The following is a 7,788-nucleotide window of genomic DNA, read 5'->3' as shown; positions in this document are numbered from 1 at the left end:
CTGAATGCATTGAACCATCTGGTTATAAACAAGTTAAAAATGGTAGACTTATGTTCTTTTGTACTTGTGCTGAATGCGGCATTAAAAAGACTCGATTTGTTAAACAGAATAATTTAAACTCATTAGCCCCTCAGAATTAGAGGGGCTTTATAAAAATAAATCTCAACCTATCATGGATGAATTCGATAGAGCAATGCTTCCACAAAGCATGTCTGGATATGGTTTTGCAACTAATTTAGGAAACACAGCAGCTGATCCTTTTTTAACCAAAAGCATCCCTTATCTCGGTAAAAAAAACAGTCGAAATGGGACGATATTATACATCAGAAATGTTACGAGGTCCAAAATTGCATCAAAAAGCCATTGAGTATGCTTTGGATAAGCTTAATCCAGCTATTTATAATGTTGGAACACAAGCTTTAAATCAATTTTCTACAAAGACTAGACCAAAGAAAAAATATAAAACAAACAGAAAAGACGTTGATGGTAGTGGTTTAGATATTCAAAAACAGTTAGTAAAACTTGGAGAATTGCATTTAAGACCTCCAACTGGTAAAAAATATAATTACTGTGGCCCTGGTACTAAACTTGAAGAAAGATTAAATGGTAATAATTCATCAATTCGGGATCCAATTAATAAATTAGATGCTATTTGTCAGCAACATGATATAGCTTATAGCACAGCTGGAGATGATTTGTCAAAAACGCATGCAGCAGATAATTTTATGATAAAACAAATAGGAGATATCCCTTTTAGTCAAAGACCATGGTTTTCAACACCATTCAAGTATACAATGCAAGAAAAAAAATTATTAGACTTGGTGTTAAATCAAAAAACGTAAAGCGGTGCTGAGTAATGATGATTGGGCTCAGCAATTAGCCGATGAATTACACAAACCAATCACGAAAAAATTCAAAACTAGAAGAGGTTTTGTAAATCATATTGATGAAATGTGGGCTGCAGACTTAGTTGAAATGCAACAATTCAGTAAATGGAATAAAGGCTACAAGTATCTTCTTATGGTGATAGATGTTTTCAGTAAATATGGATGGATTGTACCATTGAAAAAGGAGAGACTGTTAAAGAAGCATTTCAAAGCATTTTTAAAGATGGCAGAAAACCTGTGTTTTTTTGGACTGATAAAGGAAGTGAATTTTATAACAAACATGTGAAAGAACTAATAGGAAAGAATAAAATAACACTCTATTTAACAGAAAATGAAGAAAAATCTAGTGAAGTTTTACTGTAACTTTCACCGCAACTGTGGTGGAGGTCGCACAACAGAGCGAGGCTCCAAATTAAGTGCGCCCTTTTTACCCTTCCCAACCATGATATACCACAGAAGACAGACCACAACACCGGGAACTACACGCCCTACTCTTTGCGACAAGTGTGCGGGTTATTTTACGTCCCACAGGATTATGAACATTGAAGGGTTGTGAGATGGGTACTCCGGCTTATCGTCCTTATCCGAGAAGACTAGAGAGTCTAACCATTTGCAGATGTAATTACAAAGGCAGAACTTTCTCCTCAGTTATTTAAAGCCCCTGAGTGTTGGTCCGGCCAAATTCCAAGATGGAATCGTACGATTAAAAACAAAATGTGGAAACAGTTTACTATACAAGGTAATACACAATATTTAGACATGCTTCCTAAAATATTAAAACAGTATAATAACACTTAACACAGTTCAATAAAAATGACACCAACAGAAGCATCTAATAAAAAGAATGAAGGGAGTTGTTTACGTTAATCTATATGGTGATATGGAGCAATCATCATACAAACCAAAATTCAAAATATGTGATAAGGTTAGAATCAGCAAATATAAAAGGAAAACATTTGAGAAAGGTTATACACCAAATTGGACAGAAGAAATATTCACAGTTGATAAAATCCAATATACTAATCCAATCACTTACAAACTAAAGGATCTCTTTGGTGGTTGGTTGGGCGCATCGTTCACGGGAAATTCGGGCAACTGTATTTCAATGATGCTCTCAGTGTGACTGCGTGAGGCAGTTATGAGCTATGCTGTCAGTTGAAATTTGACTCTGTGGCTGCGTGATGCAGCTCGAGTCAAATACCTACATTTCACCCTTGCTCACCATAGAGTCTCCGGTAGCTCAGTAGTTAGAGCATCCGTACTAGATCACGGAGGGTCGTGGGTTCGAATCCTTTCTGGGGCTCGGATTTTTCCAAGTTCCCAGTGGGTTCATTTGTAACACCTTGTATTTGATATATTTATCAGTATTTGTTGCAATTTTATTAATTGTGATTTAGAATTTATTATATAAAATCAACTAATAATTTTGATGAAAATAAAATTTATGATAAATATTATGATAATATTTTTATTAAACAAGTAAAAAATAACTTACGTGAAATAAAATTATTAACTCTAATCTTGAAATTGTTTAATTTTATTACCAAATTATATTTTCTAATATAATAATATAAATGAGTTCTGAAAGTATAGATTTATATAATTCAAAAACTTGTGATGATTATGAAAGGGATAGTTAATTAGATCAATATGATTTAAATGACAGCTTTATTGATGATTCTCAATGCAGTTTTGATGTTAACTCAGATAATACTTGTGAAACTGAAACAGAATATTCATCAGATTGAGACACAATAAAAAAATCTAAGTATATAATATAAATGAAAAATTTAAAACAAATAATTGGTTTATTAAATTACTGTTTTGCTTATGTAAGAGTTTTAAAAAGAAATAAAGATAAAATAAAGAAAGTTAAATTTAAACGTAAAATAGAAATTATTAGAAATTGATATTAAAATATTTTCTGTATATAATGTATAATGAAAATACTGAAATGAAATTGTATTTATGCCGAAGATTTATTGAAGAATATTCAGACAATAATACAGATACAGAAACAGAAACAGAATTAGAATTAAAATTACAATTTGATACAGACTCAAAATTTGAAAAAGAAATTAATAATTTTGTACAGGAACTATTTAAAACAAAAGGTATTAAAACAAAACAATATTTTTATGATTTAAATATATAGTAACATATTAATATTAAATGGAATCGATTAAAAAAATTCACGCCAATACTAGATTGGAAGATTGGAAGCAATCAAAAAATCAAAAGCAAAATACATGTTAAATAAACCATGGTATTGTAATGCATGTAACAAAAATTATTGTTTAGTGGCTAAATGGAGTCACATTAAAACAAAAAAACAAATAAAAAATTCTGAAAATATATAAAAACATATAAAATAATTGTTTTGTAAGAAGTTTAAATTAATTTTTAAAACTACTTAAGGAAAAAAATATTTTATATAGTATAATATATAGATAATTAATCGAAACTCAACTATCAAAAATTTTACAAAGAAACAAAATACAGTTTAAATGATTATAGTATTGATTATAAAAATTTAAACAAAAAATTATTCTATATGCCTTTACCTAAATGTAAATACAACTTATAAAAATGACGACACATTTGAAATTGAATTTGCAAGACATGTTTCAGTCGTGCAACGACCATCTTCAGTTGAAAGTAGAATTAATTTGAAGTTACATTTGAATTTATAATATGCTAAACAAAGATAAATAACAACGTGAAATAAATTGGGAATCTAACAAAATGGCCAAAGGTAACAAAAAAGAGAGTACAATGGAACATGTTGATTAGAACGAGAGAGTTAAATTAACATGATATAATTGCTTATTTAAAGAAGGTTTCTCCCAGGAAATATGTAACGCTTCTTTTATCTTGACCTGGAATTTTGTGGTCGCACGGTCTATACCTTCAAAACATTCCGCAGAGCAGGAGTTACGGCATGCCTCGGATTGTTGAAGGTGTTTAAAGATATGGGAGGTCCTGTCCCTGTTTAAGTGTTCGCCAATGCGTGTCGAGAGGTGTCGGCTAGTTTCGCCGACATAGCAAGAATTACAGCTTGCACAGGTAAACTTGTAGACAACATTCGAACAGAGTTCAACAGGCACAGGGTCTTTCACACTAAACATGTTACGGATCTTGAAGGAAGAAAAGGCTAGCTTAACATCAAGATTGTTACAATAACGTTTAAGTAATTTACGTAATCTGTTTTGTGCTACAATAGAGAAGGGCCCAACATAAGGTAATTTGAAAAAATGTGTAGGATTAGAGGGAGGACTAACAGGTGTGTTCGAAAGGGTCTGAGTTTTTGTAATATACTGCTTAATGACTCTCTCAACGATATGACTGAAGAAAAGGTTTTTACGTAAGATTAATAACAAATTCTTGATATCCTCGTGGAAGCCTACCCACGTGTTGTTGATCTTGTACGTTCTGTCAACTAGAGTCCTGATTAAGCCAAGTTTGTAAGATAATGGGGTAAAACTAAAATAATTAGTAAATAGACCGGTGAAAGTTTTCTTACGATGCTATGTCGGCAAAACTAGCCGACACCTCTCGACACGCATTGGCGAACACTTAAACAGGGACAGGACCTCACATATCTTTAAACACCTTCAACAATCCGAGGCATGCCGTAACTCCTGCTCTGCGGAATGTTTTGAAGGTATAGACCGTGCGACCACAAAATTCCAGGTCAAGATAAAAGAAGCGTTACATATTTCCTGGGAGCAACCTTCTTTAAATAAGCAATTATATCATGTTAATTTAACTCTCTCGTTCTAATCAACATGTTCCATTGTACACTCTTTTTTGTTACCTTTGGCTATTTTGTTAGATTCCCAATTTATTTCACGTTGTTATTTATCTTTGTTTAGCATATTATAAATTCAAATGTAACTTCAAATTAATTCTACTTTCAACTGAAGATGGTCGTTGCACGACCGAAACATGTCTTGCAAATTCAATTTCAAATGTGTCGTCACTTTTATAAAAATTGTTGTTAGTCTGCTTCTTTCCAGATCTTATTAAAAAAAGAAAAGAAAGGAACACCCATTCAAAAAATTACAAAAATTGATTCCTGAAGCTAAATAATTGGGGTACTTTTGGATAGATTTAATTAGAAAATCAATTCGTCAAAAAGTCATTGATAAGATACGAAAGGCAAGGACTGAAGATATTTTGAAATTCGATGATGATATATTTCAAAAGGAAAACACAAGTTTACCAAATTACAAAATTATTAGTACGAAAAATGTTCAAAATAAAAAATTCAATTCTTTTACAAATGAATTCAAAATAAAAATATTAAAACCTTTGAATGGTGCAAAAGATCTTTACTTAATTTTTCAAAATGTACTCGACACAGTAAAAAGAAAAAGAAAATTAAAAAAGAACGATATGTTCAGATCAAGATCAGATAAAGATCTGAAAAACCCAATATCAACAAAATTTTAAAAAATAGAAGATTTCGGATGAAATGAAACAGAGGAAGGATTTGGTTAATACTGTTGAATATCATAATGTTGAATTAGAAGACTGTGAAATTACTGTACAAAGTGTAAAAATTCCTTCTGGTTCAGGTAGATTGTATTTGTCAAAAGATACAACAGCAAGAAAAAAATGTATTATTAGAATAAATAATAATGGCAGTATTTGTTTAGCAAGAAGTCTTGTTACATGCAAATTTAAAACCAGAAAATTGGTCAAAATCGCAATTACATGATGGATTTAATAAATCAAGAAATTTACAAAAAACCCAAGCACTAAAATTACATGAAGAAGCTGGTGTTGAAATAAACGATTATGGTAATAATCTTGATGATGTAAATAAATTTTCAAAATATTCAAATATAGAAATTAATATAGCAGATTCTGAACAAATTCACAAAATAATTTATTCAGCGAATAAAGGCTGTGAAAATAAAATTTATTTATATAAAACAAGAAATCATTTTGATGTTATTAAATCGATGACTGCTTTTTGTAATTCCGATTATTATTGCCATGAAGAGACAAATAGAAAAAGAGACAAACACAAATGCCCTTCAAAATGTCTTTCTTGTTTTACTTTCATGAAAGAAACAAAATGTAATGGAAATGAAATCATTTGTGAAAAATGTAACAGAAAATTTTATGGTGAAAAATGTTTTAAAAATCATCTCAAAAATCGTTCAAAGGTAAGAAATAAATCTGATACTGTTAATACTTGATGGGCGATCAGTATCCATTATATGATAAAAGGTGTTTATAAAAACGTTGAAACTGATCTAGATAAAAAATTATTAAAAACTGAATTTTCGACTGCAACTGCGGTCTTCATCAGAGTGAATTACATCTAGGCTCAACTGACAGTCGACCAATAACATCACGAATAAGTTGACCAATGACATCTACGACCGGAGTTCTTATAGTATCTACTGACGTTACACAAATCACTTGACTCTGAAGATGACTTCCGCTCAGGTTGTCGAAACGTCAGTCAATGTCATCTCAAACAGTCCTTCTCAGGACTACACTCACCCGGACGATCGTACTTTACTTTATGATATGACTCCTGGGTTCAAACCATTTACAATTCAAACCATTTACAATTTGACTAAAATATGCTGTTCGAGAGTAATATGCTAAAACTAAAATAAGAAGTTACTTTATCCCCTAGGGCTTCAATAATGTCTTATAGACAGAAGGGAATGGCTTCCGTTCGTTCACCGCATTTTTGTCTATTGTGGAGTGCCATGATTCCAAAAAGATTCTTTTGTGCCAATTATTGACATTCTTTTCTAGAAGAAAAGGGCAGAAACCATCCCATTCAATGACACAGAAAAAGATCGAGAACAACAACAAGTCATTAATGACTTAAAAGTTAATGGTTATACAGATAAATTCATTGAGAAATGTCGGGTCCCCAGACCACCGGCTGCAATCCAAATACAGGATGCAGATGCGCGGCCAAAAACTTTTGCTACCTTGCCATACGTAAAGGGCGTTTCAGAACAAGTCAGAAATAAGCTTAACAAAGCGAACATAAAAACTGCCTTCAAGCCTATAAAAACACTCTCCCATTATTTTAGGAAACCAAAGGATCGCCCAAAAGAAACACAAACAAAAGGCATTGTGTACCAGGTTGAATGCCGATCGTGTGATTTCACATACATTGGGGAAACAAGAGATCATGGAATTCTCGTGGCGGGGAGCATAAACCAGAAACTAATAATAACAAAGAGTCGGCAATAAAAGATCACGCCGAAACCACTGACCATGACATTGACACTGGCTATGTGGAAATTCTAGAAAAGAATGTCAATAATTGGCACAAAAGAATCTTTTTGGAATCATGGCACTCCACAATAGACAAAAATGCGGTGAACGAATGGAAGCCATTCCCTTCTGTCTATAAGACATTATTGAAGCCCTATGGGATAAAGTAACTTCTTATTTTAGTTTTAGCATACTACTCTCGAACAGCATATTTTAGTGACTCTGATGAAGACCGCAGTTGCAGTCGAAAATTCAGTTTTTAATATTCAGTTTCAACGTTCTGATACTGTTTGTTCCTCAGTTCAAAAATGTTTAAAATGTGAACGAATACTTACTGGAAAAGACGTAACAACTCACAAATGTGGATATAATGAATGTACAAATTGTGGAAAGTATGTTGATAAAGACCATAAATGTTATATGAAAAAATAAAAGTAAAAGGCAGCCACTGCACAGTAAACAAAAATTGCAAAATTAACAAATCAATAAAAAAGAAAGTTTGCTGCTTTTCATGTAGATTCATACACAGACAAATATATTTTTTATGGCTTTGAATGTAGTCAAAATACTGGAACTCATAAAGTTAACCCAGCTATAGTACAAGATTATATTGGTAATAAATACATTGAAGACTTCTGTAAAA

The sequence above is a fragment of the Montipora foliosa genome, chromosome 2 (genome assembly GCF_036669935.1).
Source record: "Montipora foliosa isolate CH-2021 chromosome 2, ASM3666993v2, whole genome shotgun sequence".
Classification (NCBI taxonomy): domain Eukaryota; kingdom Metazoa; phylum Cnidaria; class Anthozoa; order Scleractinia; family Acroporidae; genus Montipora; species Montipora foliosa.
The sequence above is the reverse complement of the archived record's forward strand: the minus strand, read 5'-3'. Positions refer to the sequence as shown.